This window comes from Anas acuta, chromosome W (genome assembly GCF_963932015.1).
Source record: "Anas acuta chromosome W, bAnaAcu1.1, whole genome shotgun sequence".
Classification (NCBI taxonomy): Eukaryota; Metazoa; Chordata; class Aves; order Anseriformes; family Anatidae; genus Anas; species Anas acuta.
The window spans coordinates 18,648,351-18,664,807 of record NC_089016.1 but is presented as its reverse complement, the minus strand read 5'-3'; the positions used below and the strand labels follow the sequence as shown (position 1 = coordinate 18,664,807).

The 16,457-nt window shown below is 46.6% G+C and overlaps 1 protein-coding gene across 1 annotated transcript in view; it reads left to right on the top strand.

Moving 5' to 3' along the window:
* The window catches only part of LOC137847016 (uncharacterized), a 257,368-nt gene that overhangs the window by 235,614 nt on the left and 5,297 nt on the right, over nt 1-16,457 (top strand). The gene's annotated exons all lie outside the window — the stretch shown is intronic.

Genomic DNA, 16,457 nt, shown 5'->3' with positions numbered 1-16,457 from the left:
ATCCCCGACTCCAAAACCCCAGGGGCCGACCTCGAGTTTCCCCAGGTTCTTTCTGCCAGAGGCTCCAGGTGGGGCCGTTCTCCCCGGCTGCAGTGTAGAGCACATTCTTTACATCTGGTCCTGTTCGAACTGGCCCAAGGGCTACTGCATGGACTATTTCCTGCTTGATTTGTTCAAAGGCTTGTCGTTGTTCAGGGCCCCATTCAAACTCATTCTTCTTACGGGTTACTTGGTAGAGCGGGTTTACAATCAGACTGTAATTTGGGATGTGCATTCTCCAAAACCCCACAACACCTAGGAAAGTCTGTGTTTCTTTTTTGTTAGTTGGTGGAGACATAGCTGTTATTTTGTTGATCACATCCATTGGGATTTGACGACGTCCATCTTGCCATTTTATTCCTAAATCTGGATCTCTCGTGCAGGTCCTTTGACTTTATTCTGTTTTATGGCAAAACCGGCTTTCAGAAGGATTTGGACTATTTTCTTCCCTTTCTCGAAAACTTCCTCTGCTGTGTCACCCCACACAATAATGTCATCGATGTACTGCAGGTGTTCAGGAGCTTCCCCCTGCTCTAGCGCAGACTGGATCAGCCCATGGCAAATGGTAGGGCTGTGTTTCCACCCCTGGGGCAGCCTATTCCAAGTATATTGGACTCCCCTCCAAGTGAAGGCAAATTGTGGCCTGCACTCTGCTGCTAGAGGGATGGAGAAAAATGCATTAGCGATATCAATTGTGGCGTACCACTTGGCTGCCCTCGATTCAAGTTCATACTGAAGTTCCAGCATGTCCGTCACTGCAGCACTCAGTGGTGGCGTGACTTCGTTCAGGCCACGATAGTCCACTGTTAGTCTCCACTCGCCATTAGACTTTCGCACTGGCCATATGGGGCTATTGAAAGGTGAATGGGTCTTGCTGATCACTCCTTGGCTCTCCAATTGACGAATTAGCTTATGGATGGGGATCAGGGAGTCTCGGTTAGTGCGATATTGCCGCCGGTGCACAGTTGTGGTGGCGATTGGCACTTGCTGTTCTTCGACCCTCAGCAACCCCACAACAGAGGGGTCCTCTGAGAGACCAGGCAAGGTAGATAATTGTTTAATGCCCTCTGCCTCTAAGGCAGCTATACCAAAAGCCCACCGGAACCCTTTTGGGTCCTTGCAATATCCTCTTCTAAGATAGTCTATGCCAAGGATACATGGAGCATCCGGGCCAGTCACAATACGGTGCTTTTCCCACTCATTCCCAGTCAGACTCACTTCAGCCTCCAGTACAGTCAACTGCTGAGATCCTCCTGTCACTCCACAAATATAGATGGGCTCTGGTCCTTTATAGCTCGATGGCATTATAGTACATTGTGCACCGGTGTCTACTAAAGCCTTATACTTCTGTGCGCGTGATGTGCCAGGCCATCGAATCCACACAGTCCAATAAACTCGATTGTCCCTTTCCTCCCCCTGGCTGGAGGCAGGGCCCCCCTAATCCTGGTCAGAATCTTCTTCGTTTCTGTGTTTGAAGGATTGTCTGCTGGAAGTTGGAGCAGCAAACTTTTCGGAGAATCCTTTTTTCCTGATTGTTTTCTTTTGCAACTCACGTACCCGTGCCTCTAGGGTCGCGGTAGATTTTCCATCCCATTTTCTCATGTCCTCTCCATGGTCTCGTAAGTAAAACCACAGGGTGGCACGGGGTGAGTACCCACCATATCGTCTTCCTTGTGTGGGTGAACGCCTGCCCCTGACAGCTGAGACACTGCTTTGTACAGGTGCAGAGGAGAATAATCTCTCTTCAAGTTGGTGAACCTTTTCAGAAAGTTTCTCCCAAGTGTTCTCTTTTGGTCGGTGGGCACTGGTTGGTTCAGGTGGGGAGGACAATAGATTCTCTTCAAGTTGGTGAACCTTTTCAGAAAGTTTCTCCACAGCTGAGACGCAGGCCTGTAAGGAAGAGGAGAGACTTTCTTCGTACTGCCGGAGTTGTTTAGCCGCTTCATCCACTGTGGGTTCCTCATCCTCTTTCCAGGCCATTATTGCCAATGAGCTGGCATATGATGATGGTGCACTCCGTACAAACTTCCGCCACATGGGTCGTGTACACTTGACTTCATCTGGATCTTTGGATGTTTGTCTCTGGTCTGGATCCTCATAAATCACTTCCCGTACGGCTAATTCCCTCAGGTACTGGATTCCCTTCTCCATAGTGGTCCACTTGCCTGGTAGACATAAAATATCTTCCTTGAAGGGATACCTTTCCCTCACAGCTGAGAGGAGACGCCTCCAGAGGCTGTTAGATTGTGCTCCATCTGCAATTGCTTTGTCAATGCCGGCGTCTCGAGCAAGGGATCCCAGCCGCTTGGCTTCCCTGCCGTCTAATTCCACACAATTGGCTCCAGAGTCCCAGCACCGGAGCAGCCAGGTGACAAGCTGCTCACCTATACAGCGACCAAAATCTTTTCGCACATCTCGTAGCTCGCGCTCGTTTAGGCTTCGGGTAGTTACTGTTGCTTTTTCGGCATCCTCATCTTCCTCCTCCTGAATCCTTGATGGCCCAGCGTCGTCATCATCTTCGTCATCTCTATACTTAGTTTTGGCAGAAGCCTTACCTGGATTGGCAGAAGACTCTCTGCGTTCTAAACGACTTGAATTTCTATACCATATTTTCACCTTCTCTACAGGGGCAGCTTGCACTGCTACTGCTCGTTTCTCTGACTTTGTTACAGGGTCTGCCACAGGGGTTGGAATACCCTCTGCAGGGTCAACTTGCACTGCTACAGCTCGTTTCTCTGACCCCGTTACAGGGATTGGAATACCCTCTGCAGGGTCAACTTGCACTGCTACAGCTCGTTTCTCTGACACGGCCACAGGAGCTGGAGCGGCTGCAGGAGCTGGAGCAGTTGCAGGAACCGGAGCTGTAGCGGCTACAGGAGCTGGAGCTGGAGCTGGAGCAGTTGCAGGAGCTGGGACTGGAGCAGCAGTAGGAGCTGGAGCTGGAGCGGCTTCAGGAGCTGGAGCTGGAGCAGCTTCAGGAGCTGGGACTGGAGCAGTTGCAGGAACTGGGACTGAAGTAGCGGCCGGAGCTGGAACTGGAGCGACTGCAGGAACTGGGACTGGAGCGGCTGCAGGAGCTGGGACTGGAGCGGCTGCAGGAGCTGGGACTGGAGCGGCTGCAGGAGCTGGGACTGAAGCGGCTGCGGGAGCTGGGACTGGAGCGGCTGCAGGAGCTGGAGCTGGAGCGGCTGCAGGAGCTGGGACTGGAGCGGCTGCAGGAACCGGATCTGGAGCGGCTGCAGGAACCGGATCTGGAGCGGCTGCCGAGTCCACCGTAGGGGTCACAGTGGCCGTTGGATCTGTCACAGGGCTTGGAGTGGCCGCAGGGTCTGTCACTAAGTTGATAGCAGTATCAATGGCAGCTCGATAGGCATGAGCCAGGCCCCAGCACGTTACAATGATTTGTGTTACTTTAGAACTGCCAGAATCATGACACCTTTTTTTCAAGCATTCTGCCAGTTTTTGAGGATTTTGCCATTGCTCAGGGGTGAATTTCCAACACACTGGGGGTGCCAACTGCTCTAGATGCCTGCCCATATCCACCCATACTCCCTGCCACCCACAACTATCCTGCCTCCGGGCAGATCTCCGGATGAGCTTCATAAGTAGTTGTTTAACTATAAGCAGAATCTGAAGTGCATTCATGAGGCAGAACAACAAGACTATGGTACTCTGAGTATTCCAGAAATATTCAATATCTTGGAGAGCTATTGTGACAAGCTCAGGGGATAAGAGGGTGGTGAAGGAGGAAGGCAGAGTGACCCAGGAGGATACAGGGGTGGTGAAGGAGAAAGGGAGAGTAAGCAAGTAAGGAAAAATATCCTCCCCTTTCCCCTCCACAGATTGACTCCCTAATGGAAAAAAACAATAGGTATAATTGCTAATAGTTTCCAAGATACAGTTTCCAAAGTACAGAGTCGACGATGTTACTGAATACAAATAACAAGTTAGAGTCATGACCACATATTTCATCGTCTCCTAAGCCATTGCTACAACACACAGCACCATAATGATCTGAAACCAGGGCCCGGAGAGGATAAACAACACGACAGAGAGCAAATACGGAAAATAATGTACTATAATACTCAATTTGGAAAACAGGCGCAGCAGAGTTGAGATTAAAGCAATCAGCATCATGACAAGTGACTATTAAGCAGGTCTAATCCTTACACCAATTTTAGTTTAACACACTCTGATCAGATCTGTCGTTATCTCAACCTTTCGTGCCCCACGTTGGGCGCCAAAAAGACTGTCGTGGTTTAACCCGGCCGGCAGCTAAACACCACGCAGCCGTTCGCTCACCCTCCCCCCTCCCTCTCTGGGACGGGGGAGAGAAATGGAAAGTGAAGCCCGTGAGTTGAAATAAAGACAGTTTAATAAGACAGGAAAATAATAATAACAAAATAATAATAAAATAATAACAATAATAATACAATGGTGATAATAGGAAAGTAATTATAGTATGTACAAACAAGTGATGCACAATGCAATTGCTCACCACTCGCTGACCGATGCCCAGCCTAACCCCGAGCAGTCCGGACCCCTCCCCCCGGCTAGCCACCCCTATATATTGTTTAGCATGACGTCAGATGGTATGGAATACCCCTTTGGCTAGTTTGGGTCACCTGTCCTGGGTCTGTCCCCTCCCAGCTCTTACTGCACCCCCAGCCTGCCCGTTGGCAGGACAGAGCAAAAGGCTGAGATGTCCTTGGCTTAGTATAAGCACTGCTCTGCAACAATTAAAGCATCGGGGTGTTATCAGCACTCTTCTCATCCTAAGCCAAAACACAGCATTCCACCAGCTACTAGGAAGAAAATTAATTCTGTGCTAACTGAAACCAGGACAACGGCTGAGGGAAGGAGGGTCAGGCGACAAGGAAGGAATACAGGGATGCTGTTCGTGTTTGTAGGGAGAAAATTCAGGTGGCCAAAACCAAACTGGAGTTGAAGCTGGCCATGTCTGTGAGAGACAATAAAAAGTTTTTTTTAGGTATGTGAACAGAAAAAGGAGGACCAAAGAAAACGTAGGTCTGCTACTTGATAGGGAAGGTCTCCTCACAGACAGTGACACAGGCAAAGCAGAGATGTTTAATGCCTTCTTCACCTCCATCTTCAACGCTGATGATGGGCTTCAGGACCCAGGGTGCCCTGAGCAGGAGGACCATGACAGTGGGAATGAGAAACTCCCAACCAACCCTGAACGTGTGCGGGATTTGCTGCTCCACCTGGATCCATACAAGTACATGGGTCCGGATGGGATTCATCCCAGGGTGCTCAGAATGCTGGCTGGTGTCATCACGGGACCTCTCTCAATTATTTTTCAACGATCTTGGGAATCTGGAGTGGTCCCAGAAGACTGGAAGCTGGCAAATGTTGTGCCAATTTTCAAGAAGGGTAAGAAAGAAGACCTTAGCAATTACAGGCCTGTCAGCCTCAAGGCAGTGCCTGGTAAAATTATGGAGATGATTCTTGAAATTATTGAGGTGCACCTGGGGGACAAAGCAGTTATTGGTCCCAGCCAACATGGGATCATGAGGGTTAGGTCCTGCCTAACAAATTTGATTTCCTTTTATGATAAGATCACCTGTCTAGTCGATCAAGGGAAACCAGCTGATGTGATCTTTTTGGACTTCAGCAAGGCTTTTGACACGGTTTCCCATAGGATCCTACTGGACAAAATGTCCAGCATACAATTTAGCAACAACATCATACGATGGGTGAGCAATTGGCTGACAGGCAGGGCTCAAAAGGATGTGGTAAATGGGGCCACATCATGCTGGCAGATGGTCACTAGTGGGGTCCCTCAAGGCTCCATTTTAGGGCCAGTCCTCTTCAATGTCTTTATAAATGATTTGGATGTAGGACTAGAAGGTGTTTTGAGCAAATTTGCTGATGACACTAAACTTGGAGGAGTCGTGGACTCAGATGAGGGTGGAAAGGCCTTGCAGAGAGATCTGGACAGATTGGAGAGCTGGGTGATTACCAACCACATGAAGTTTAATAAAAGCAAGTGCTGGGTCCTGCACCTGTTACGCAGCAACCCTGGCTATACGTACAGACTGGGTGACAAGACGCTGGAGAGCAGCCCCGCAGAGAGGGATCTGGGGGTTGTGGTTGACAGAAAGTTGAATAGAGGTTGGACTCGATGATCTTGAGGTCTCTTCCAACCTAGAAATTCTGTGATTCTGTGAATATGAGCAAGCAGTGTGCCCTGCCAGCCAGAAGGGCCAACTGTATCCTGGGTGCATCAAGCACAGCATCACTAGTTGGTCGAGGGAAGTGATTGTCCTGCTCTACTCTGCACTGGTCTGTCCTCACCTCGATTACTGTGTGCAGTTCTGGGCACCACAGTACAAAAAGGATGTTAAACTGTTGGAGAGTGTCAAGAGGAGGTCGACGAAGTTGGTGAAGGGCCCAAGACGGGAAGACAGATGAAGAGCAGCTGAGGTCACTTGGCTTGTTCATGTTGTGAATATGTATAGGCGTACTCGATTTTAGTAAGTTATAGAAATTAAAGGGTTGTTTGTTACCTTTCCTGATTGTACGTATGTATAGGCATACTCGGGTTTAGTATGTAAAGCAATGTTCTGTATATTTAGAATGATGTTCGTGTGTGCGTGTTGGTGGAGTGTAGAGTCCCCGCACACCCAGTGCTGTTTACTTGCCTTTTATACCTTTTAGAAATATTTACTTTATAAATATTACAAAATTCAGATTGAGTTGAGACCTCATTTATAACAGTCCCATATTTCAGGCTCATAAACTGATTGTTAATAAGGAGAATGAGCTGTAAGGTTACCAGGACAGTCTTTGTTCCTAAGGACGTATGATTCCCCATAATGCGCAGCTGCTTACCAGCGAGGGGCAACTGTGTGCACGGGTCCGCTTCTCTCAGCTTGAGCTTCTCTCCAGCTCCAGTGCGCCTATTTCCAGCAACTTTCTGTACGAGCCTCTCTGAGCAGTTTGCCAAGTTTGGCCGAACCTATCTTCATGAGGCAATCAAAGTGCCTGTTCCCGTCCTGGTCTCCGTTCCACTAGCCTGTTCCTTTTCATTCCTTCTTTCTGCTTCTTTACTGATGACATAACTTCATCACATCGTGTTGCCTTCCTTTTTTATCTTGAGGGCAGGTTCCACCTCTTTTCCCTCCTTCCCCAGCTTCATTTTTATAACCAACGGATCTGCTGGGGTAGATTCCCCCAGTCATCTTCGGTCGTCTTTTGCATGTGCGACTACCACCTCCCTTCCCCAGTTCCCTTTTCCATTTCTGTTCCATTCTGGGCATTCCTTTTTCCAATGCCCAAATTTCTTACACAGAGCACATTGCTCCTTGCCTAGCCGGGGCTGTTCCTGTCTGGGCCTCCTTTTTTCTTTTTCTCTAATATCTGCTTTCAGCCTCTTCTGCATGTTTAATTGAGGAAAATAAAAGTCCTCTCTCCTTCCAAATTGCTCCATGTGCATGCACTACAGCAAAGGCATATTTCAAATCTGTCCAAATGTTTGCCAGCTCAAAAGTTCTTATCAAGGTGATAATTTCCACCTTTTGGGCTGATGTTTGTTACTGCATATCCTGTGAGGTGAAATCCCTGGTGGATGAAGCTGCTGCCATCTATATACCAATCCTCCACATCTTCTAGGGCATGTAGTATTTAACAGAGCTGTTTGAAGTTGAATGAGCAGGGAAAGAGGATGTAGGAATGTTAATAGTTCTGCCTCAACAGGAGGCTGTGATCTCAAAATCACTGGTGTGAGCCCTTTGGGGCAGAGGGACCATGATGGGTCCAAGAGAGTTGTCATGGAAACAGAAAAGCAGTTAACTCTTAAAACAACCTGAGTTTATGAGTGAGCTCAGATTGCCAAAGGGACCGCTCACGGAACTGTTGATGATTGCATTCCCCTGACCGACCCCACACTGAGACCCTAATCACTCCAGAAATAATGAACGGTAAATACCAAAATCTGGTTAAATTGGGAATGGAGAATCTGTTCCAACAAGGTCCAACAGAAACCTCTACGGAAATTTTGGACCAACTTTGAAATGCAATGGAAAACAAACACAACAAACAAACGAAACTGGAGAAAATAGGGGCTAAGTTAGAACAAGGAAAATGGACAATGTCAGACAGGCGAGAGATATTGCCAAAACCTTATGCGAAGCAAATATTGGGATGTTTGCATGCACAAACACATTGGGGGACAAAGGCGTTAAGTGATCATTTACTAAAACAATTTGGTTGCATTGTTTTTTTTGAAATAGCAAAGCAAATTATACAAGGTTGCTTAACTTGTCAGAAGATAATTAAGAAAGTGTTTCAACAAGCAGCCACGGGAGTGAGAAAAAAAAACAACAAAACAGCTTATAGGCCTTTTGAGAAAGTACAAGTTGATTTCACTGAATTGCCCAAAGTAGAGAGGATAAAATATCTATTGGTAATAGTAGATCATTTAACACAATGGGTAGAAGCCTATCCTGTAGCACGAGCTACGGCACAAATGGTGGTAAAAATTCTATTAGAACACCTGATACCTAGATATGGGATAATCCAGTACATTGATTCTGATCAGGGCACACACCTTACTTCTAAAATAATAAAATTATTTTGTCAATCATTAGGTATTCAGTGGAAATACCATACTCCGTGGCACCCACTAAGCTCAGGGAAAGTAGAAAGACTGAATCAAACAATAAGACAACAGTTGGCTAAGTTAATGATCCAGACACAAATGCCCTGGACAAAATGCTTACCGTTGGCACTTTTAAACATAAGAACTAAACCACACAGTGAGACTGGATTATCGCCATATGAATTGTTATATGGTATGCCTTATTCTCAAGGGATGCCTCTGTTATAAATGGCTCAGGATTCAAATTAGGATTAAATAAAAAAATAGGATTTATTAAAAGAATATAAAGGAATAGAGGTAAGCAAACAGCGCTGGGTGCACCGGGAGTCTCCGCTCCACCAGGACGCACACCAGTTACATCAAACAGCTGATTTTTATGCACCTAGACTAATACATATTCATTACTACTTCTAAAAAAATAGATTATTATAATTAGCTTCCGGGGTCCAGTCTCTCCTACTGGAGCATGCGCATCAGTCTCCTCTGGGGGTCTCTAGGGGTCTTTCATGCTGAAGGCTCATAGTCTTCCTCTCACCTTTGTACTCACTCGGCACTATTCCAAGTTTATGGAACACTCTCTGTACACTCTCTGCAGGTCTTGTCTCCCAACTGTCCTTCAGCTTCTTTTTTCTTCCTCTTAATCTCTTGGCCCCCCTGGCCAGATAGATACCAAGGATCCTCATAGTATCCCATAACAGTCACTAGTTGTTATCAGTTGTTCTGAAACTCCCAGACATCAAACACAAACAGCTTTCTTATTTGACGCTTCACGAGTAATTAAAACATTCTTCCCCAGCCATTCACAGACACATCTATAGCAGTGTTAAGTTAATCTCGAAGAAGACAGGAAAAAAGGCTGTAACTGTTAGAAATAGAAGTCCGGAATAACAAAAGCAAACAGGTTCATAAATTTAAGGAGTGTTTTCTGAAGACGTGATAAATTGACTAGAATGAGGGGGAGACTGGGGCACACTGCATCTGTGGTTCAAGAATTAAATTGCCAGTGCAGGACCCAGAGGCAGACAGGATTCAAACAGAATTGTTCTTTAGGGACACGAATTGTTAACACATTCCTCACACTCTCATCGCATCCTTGGTATAATTGATGAATCTCTGATGATTATAATAGAAATAATTAATCCAATCCACATTTTTATTGATTGTTACCCACCAGAACAGTGACTCAAACCCTGCAGCAATTTGATTTCTGGCTTTATGTTCATATGGAACTCCTCTAGGTACCCCAATAGAATCTATGTATACTCTATCATCAAATGATATTCCTGAGCCTCTTTAACTTCTTCTGGGTATTTGTGATGTTTCTCTTTCAAATGCCAGGGTGAAGGGTATAGCTAATTGAACAAGTGCGCAAGTGCCTTCCCAATTAGATGGTAGGGTGGACCGTAAGATCTTCCCTCCACCGTACCACCAGAGATCTGCCCTGGGGATCTCTAGTCTTGAGCAGTTTCCCATCAAGTCCTTGGTAGCACAAGGAAAATTCTCCCAGATGCCAGGTAGCACTCACACCCTGCCGTGAGAGGCAAGCTGTATGGTTACCTATAGCTGTAGAGAATGCAGGGGGAACCGTGATATTGTTATCATGCAAGAAACAGCAAAGAGAGACTTACAGGCCTCATTTCCCCAGGCAGTCTTTTCTTGGTACAATGCAATCATACATTGCATCCCTTGGGAGTCTTTGGTCCACCCCTATGGGAAGGGCACTATCTGGGCAATCGGTCATCCCGAGGCACAAGCATAGCAGTAGCTACAGTTGAGACTCTGGACGGTATATTTGACCCATTCTATCCAGGCATTCACATCCCCATACCCTGTTTGAATCTCAAATGTTTGAACTGCCACATTTCAGAGGGCCTCCTGTTTTCTCTCCTGTTTTCTCCTTGAGTTTCTCCCTTTCTCTGATGGCAATAGAGGATTGTTTCCATACAGCTATTCTCAATCTGGCTGTTGGGTCTCTCCCAGTTATTTGTTCTTTCTGCTCAATTGTCATTGGGCATTTAAATCTCCACAAGCTAACACCTCACAAGCATCAAACGTGACGGCTTGTGGTACATAACCCTCTGTCACAGTCACCCATATTTTGATGGGGTATCCCGTTTTTGCTATTATCTGGTCATGCCTTTTCCAAGTTGCCAATTGACCAAGGCCTTCTCTGAGGCCTAGAATCACTAAAAACAAAATTAGTAATCAATTTTTCCCTGTCATTATTTTTAAACCTTAGGTTTCCAAATAATTATCGATACAAAAAATAAGATGTACACTACTACTATAACAACCCCCCCTTGGGAGCACTGCATTTCGCTATAGGTCTGTTCTTTCTCTCAATCACAAGTCACAGTCGTTAGTTACCTGTGAAAATAAAAGGTTAGATTACAATTGTAAGCTCTTATCCTGCTCAGAGTCTACTATGAGATTTTTCTCTTCAATTTCAACTTCCAACAAGCCTTTTGTAGGAACAGCTTCCTAGGTACTAGCGTCGACGGATGCCTTCACTCGAGTATAGTGAGTCCAACCTTTTTCCACAGTTCTTATGGCTGTTTCAGTGGTTAGTAATTGTCCTTCCCATTCAGGCCGGAGTTGACTCTTTCCAGGTCCGAATCAGGACCCGGTTTCCTGGGTGATGGTGGTGAATGGGGAATTCCAAAGGTGGGGTTTGAGCCAACAACCCACAGGTCCTGAGAAATGACAAAGAAGAAGACAACCCCAGAATACAGTTCTTAAGAAAACTCTCTTGTTTTGAATTGTGGTATCTCATCCCTTCTGCCCAGATAGGGCAATCTGAACAGCATCTCATATGGTGAAATTCCTATATCCTTTCTTGGTGCTGTTTGAACCTGTAGGAGTAAGCATTTTACCCAAGGAAGTTGGTTCTAACGCTAGTTTAGTTAATTGCTTCTTTAATGTCTGATTCATTAGCTCCACCTTCCCAGAAGAGGAGGGGTGCCAGGGGCTGTGAAAATCCCACTCAAACGCTAAGGCCTGCTTTAACCCTTGCAGTAAAGCTTTACGCCCATCCAGTCACGTGGTCAATTAGGACAAACAAGTAACTCAGTAAAGTTTACCTGTATACTTTGGAAAGGTCAAACCCCTGGCTCCCGTCCCCCTCTAGATGGGTTACAGAAGACCTTTTTATTTACCTTTTGACATATGGTACACCCTCTACATATGTGCTTCGCTAAAGTGTATATTCCTACACAGACATGCTTTCTTATCACACATTGCTTGCACCTCCCAATGACTCTTCTGATGTAAAACAGTTAATATTTGCCTCATTATCACTTTATTCTGCATTTCTCTCCCATCAGGGAGTATCCATTTTTCTTCAGACTTCATGGCTCCTGATTCCTTAAAAAAATCTTTCTTTTAAAACTTTTTAGTTCTTTCTTAATTTTCAACAATTCCCTGAATCCTCTCTGCATTTAATCTGTTTTCCTTCAGACATTAGATGCCTTAAATACCTGACTTCTCTTTCTCCATATTGTAATTTATTATTATTTATTATTATTTTTTTAATACTCCCAAGCCCTGCTTTCCCAGAAAGTTGAATAGCTTGTTAGTAGCTTTCTTCACAACTCTTTTCTCCTGTCCTGACAATAGAAAACAATCCACATATTTGTTAACATTAATACCTCCTTAGGAGGTTGTAATTGCTCCAAAATCTTTTTTTTTTTTTTTTTTTTTTTAGAACTTACCCAAATAGATAGGTGGCCCTATAAACCCCTGAGGTAAAATTGTCCACCTATATTGTTGCTTCCGCCCCCATTTCAGGGCCTTTCCAATCAGAGGTGAATATACATGTATGTTTGGTCTCAGGGCCAGAGAGCACTCCATTAATAACACTGATATTCCAGTCTAACAATTTACTATTTGAATGCCAATTTAATCATCAAATCCCTTCCCAACAAGTTAGTCCCTGCCTTGGGTACATACAATAATTACCCAGTGATCATTTTATCCCCTAGTCTCAGCTTGGTATCCCCCAAAAGTGTCACTGTTATCCCAGCCCTTTCTGCCCCCATCACTTTTTAGGGTTTCATTAGTTAATTTAATCCCTGATACTTTACAAGTCAGTAATGACCTAGCTGTTCCCCAGGGTATTGGGTTTGATGGCAAGGTTCGGGGGCTGTGAGTGGGGGGCGTGGGAAACTGCAGTGGCAGCCCCCGTGAGAAAAACCCAGAAGCCTCCCCGTGGCAGGTAAGAGACAATTTCATCCGGCCCCTAAGGGGCTCACTGCTGCCCAGAGCCAAGCCATGAGCAATACAGTGGATGCCTCTGTGAGAGCACATCCACGAAAACAAACAAACAAAGAAACAAACAAAAACCTGCTGCTCAACAGCAGTTGGGAGAGCGAGAAACCCCCCCCCCCGCAGACACCAAATTCAGTGCAGAAGGAGGGGGAGGAGGCGCTCCAGGCGCTGGAGCTGAAGCCCCCCTGCGGCCTCTGGAGAGGCCCCTGGTGGAGCAGGCTGTTCCCCCCTCCCCGATGTTTGGGAAACTGAACAAACACCACAGCAAATATGCAAATATACCAAAACTTCTAGACTGTTACTTAGATAATGCCTACATCCCCTTTCCCTGCTCATTCAACTTCAAACAGCTCTGTTAAATACTACATGCCACACCTTTAACACCTTCAGCAACCCTTTTAACACTTCCTTTATCTTTCTCCAGCCCGTACTTTTCTAATACCAGCACCAAAGGCTCAGTCAGGGTCCAACTTAATTCCATACCTTTTCCCTCCAAGATACTGAAACAACATATCAATATAGTATATTTCATCCCATTTTCCTTCTTTCCTCCTTCTTCCACTCTGGATATTCCTATTCGAAGTGGCCAGCCTGGCCACACTTAAAACATCTTATCAAAGCCTGTCACTGCTAGGACTCGGGCCAGAACACAGGCAGCCTTCTTTGCCTGCCATTCCTTCATCTCTCTTCCTCTCCTTTCCATCCTGGCCCTGACTCCCCCTAAAGATTTTCTTCCTCTTTCTCCAACCCTCTGCCTCACTACCCGCTGCACTGTCAATACCATTAGTTTCACTCTCTCTTTTTTTTTTTTTTTTTCCTTCTTATCTCCCCTCCGGACACACACCTCCAGGGCCTCCCGCAGGAGGGTCCCCCAGTGACTGTTCACTACATCCCCCCACCTTCCGAAGCATTTTCTGCGTATTTTGCCAGGCTTTAATCACACAATGAACTTTCAAGAGCCCTTGGGATACTGGGTCCTCAGGTCTCATCCCCAAGTACTTTCTCATTCTGACCCCAAGTCTCTCATATGATTTCTGTGTTGCACACTATTATTATTACAGCCAGGATTGGCAAGTCGGTATTTCTGCCCTGCCGGTATTACCCCTGGTCCTGGAGGATGAGCTCTTTCCCATTCTTGTATAGCAGCTCTCCTCCTGATCATTCCCATTTCTTTCCCTGTAAACAACATACTTATAGACATAATTCCCTCCCCCAAGAGTATAAATCAGGTCGTAGGAACGGGTCTAATTGTTCAACTAGGCTGTTGGGGTCCTTGAATAAAGACTTCCTCTCCTTCTTAAAAGTCCTAACCTCTCTGCTGGTAAGGAGGGGGGGGATAGTTCACCTAAGAGGATACACAGTTAGTGTTAGTACTGTTAGTATCAGGGAAGGCAAAATTCTCAATATCTCTTCTACCTTGTTCTAATTCTTGCCAGAGCCTAGAGTACGATCCTTCTTTAGGGACAGTGTTAATTACAGTCCCTGTCTCCCTTCCCGGAGTGACTGCTGCTGCCACCAGTTCAATATTAAGATTATAGGGAGCATAACTTGGCTCCTTCTCTAAAAAAAGGAATCTTCTTGTTTACACATAAATTTAAAGCCTGAATTTTCATCAGACCCGTATTTTGGCCAAAATACTGCTGTTTCCTTAATTGGTTCTTTTGTCCAGACTGATACACAATATTTAACCTTTTTTTTTTTTTAATTATTTTTCTTTTACAATCCCTCTAATTTTGGGATTATGTTTCCAATTTCTTATCATTCTTCAGGAAGAACTATTAGTAGGCACTCCCCCAGGGATATCTCCCTGTCCCCTGGAACTCATATTTTCCCATTTTTCCTAACCCTCGCCAGTATGTGCTACAGAAATTTCCCTTCTGCAGTGTACCACACACTAACGTACTGAAAGATGGGGGTGTACCGCCAAGCACTTCCCCGTGCCAGCGTTACCGCACACCTGAGTTTACCAGATTCCCTGGTGTACTTCCAAGCACTTCCCCGTGCAAGGATTACCGTACACCAGATTCCCCTGGTGTAGTGCCAGCACTTCCCCGTGCAAGGGCTTACCATACACCAGATCACCCGACCCCCAAGGCAATACTTAATATTTCTTACCTTGGTCTGTGCACAGAGTTACCGGATCGATTCTTAAAAACCTGGAGTGCCTACCTTCTTCCTTTCCCCACTACTTCACGGATCCTGCCTCTTTAACCAGTCTCGGGCCCTCTGTCAGCTTTCCGCAGAACCGCCACCGTCGATGCACAGGACCGCTGAAATCAGCGGGGCATGCCTTCCTGCTGCTGAGGCGGTGGAGCTCCCCAGTAGGTGACTGGATCCCGGACGAGCCCCCAAATTGTGAGAAACACTCCGTAGCCAATAACTTAGGCTCAGGCGAGGATCTCAGTGAAGTAGTAATTTATTCGCGATTGCAAGGGCGGGCGCCCCGCAAGCAGGAGAGAGCGCATCTACTAGTTCCAAAACACAGTTTATATACCTTTTGATGGCAGGACCCTCCCCTGTTTCCCCACCGAGTGGGTAATCCAGGTTCACAATCTATCTGATGCTTCACAAACAATGCATGGCCTTCAGTTGCCGGCCTGTTAAATTTCAATTTTCTTTTGACATTTTTACTGCTTGAAGTGGTAATGTTTCTTCACTTATCTGACTTGACTTGACACCGTGATTTTCACCTAATTGTCCTAAGGAGTCTGGTTGTCTGCATTTTACTAGGTCGCCTGCTAAACTTTCTTATCACTGTAAGCATATCTCAGTACCACATTCCCTCCTTCTAAACAATGTAACTCTGCAGAAACAACATTTCTATTCCCACAGTCCACCCCTGTAAAGTTCACTATAAAAGTTAGGCTATTCGGGCAATAAATGGTGAAGCATGATCTGACTCTGCTGGTGTCTGTCGTGCTTTCGTCCGTGCTTCGCAACAAATGGAGCCCGAACAGGCTGAGACCTGAACAGGGCCTGAACAGGACATCGCAGCGGGACAGACATCGCACCGGAGCAGGACATCGCAGCACCGGAGCAGACATCGCAGCCGAGCACGGACATCGCAGCAGCGCCGGGGCAAACATCGCAGCGCAGCGGGACACCAGCGGCGCCGGCTCATCCGAACGCAGGTAGAGCAGGAGACCAGTGCCGCCGGGGACCAGCGGCGCCGGGACATCACAGCGCCGAGACTGAGACATGGGAGCGGCGCGGGACATCGGAGCGCCGCCGGAACTTCGGAGCGGACATCGGACCGGCGCTGCAGCTGACCAGACACCGAGCCGCAAACGCTGTACACAGGACTCACGGTGAGACGCGCTACTCCCAGTGAGAGACGCAGAAAACGCGGTACTCCCGGTGAGAGACGCGGGAAACGGTGGGACGCGGGGACTCACGGTGAGAGACGCGGGAAACGGAACCGCGCAGGAAATTGAAGTAATCGCGGTGGAGGTGAAAGGGATGATAATCCCCGCACCCGCAGTCTGACAGGGGAACGGAACGGAACGGGACGTAAACGCGGAATCCCTGC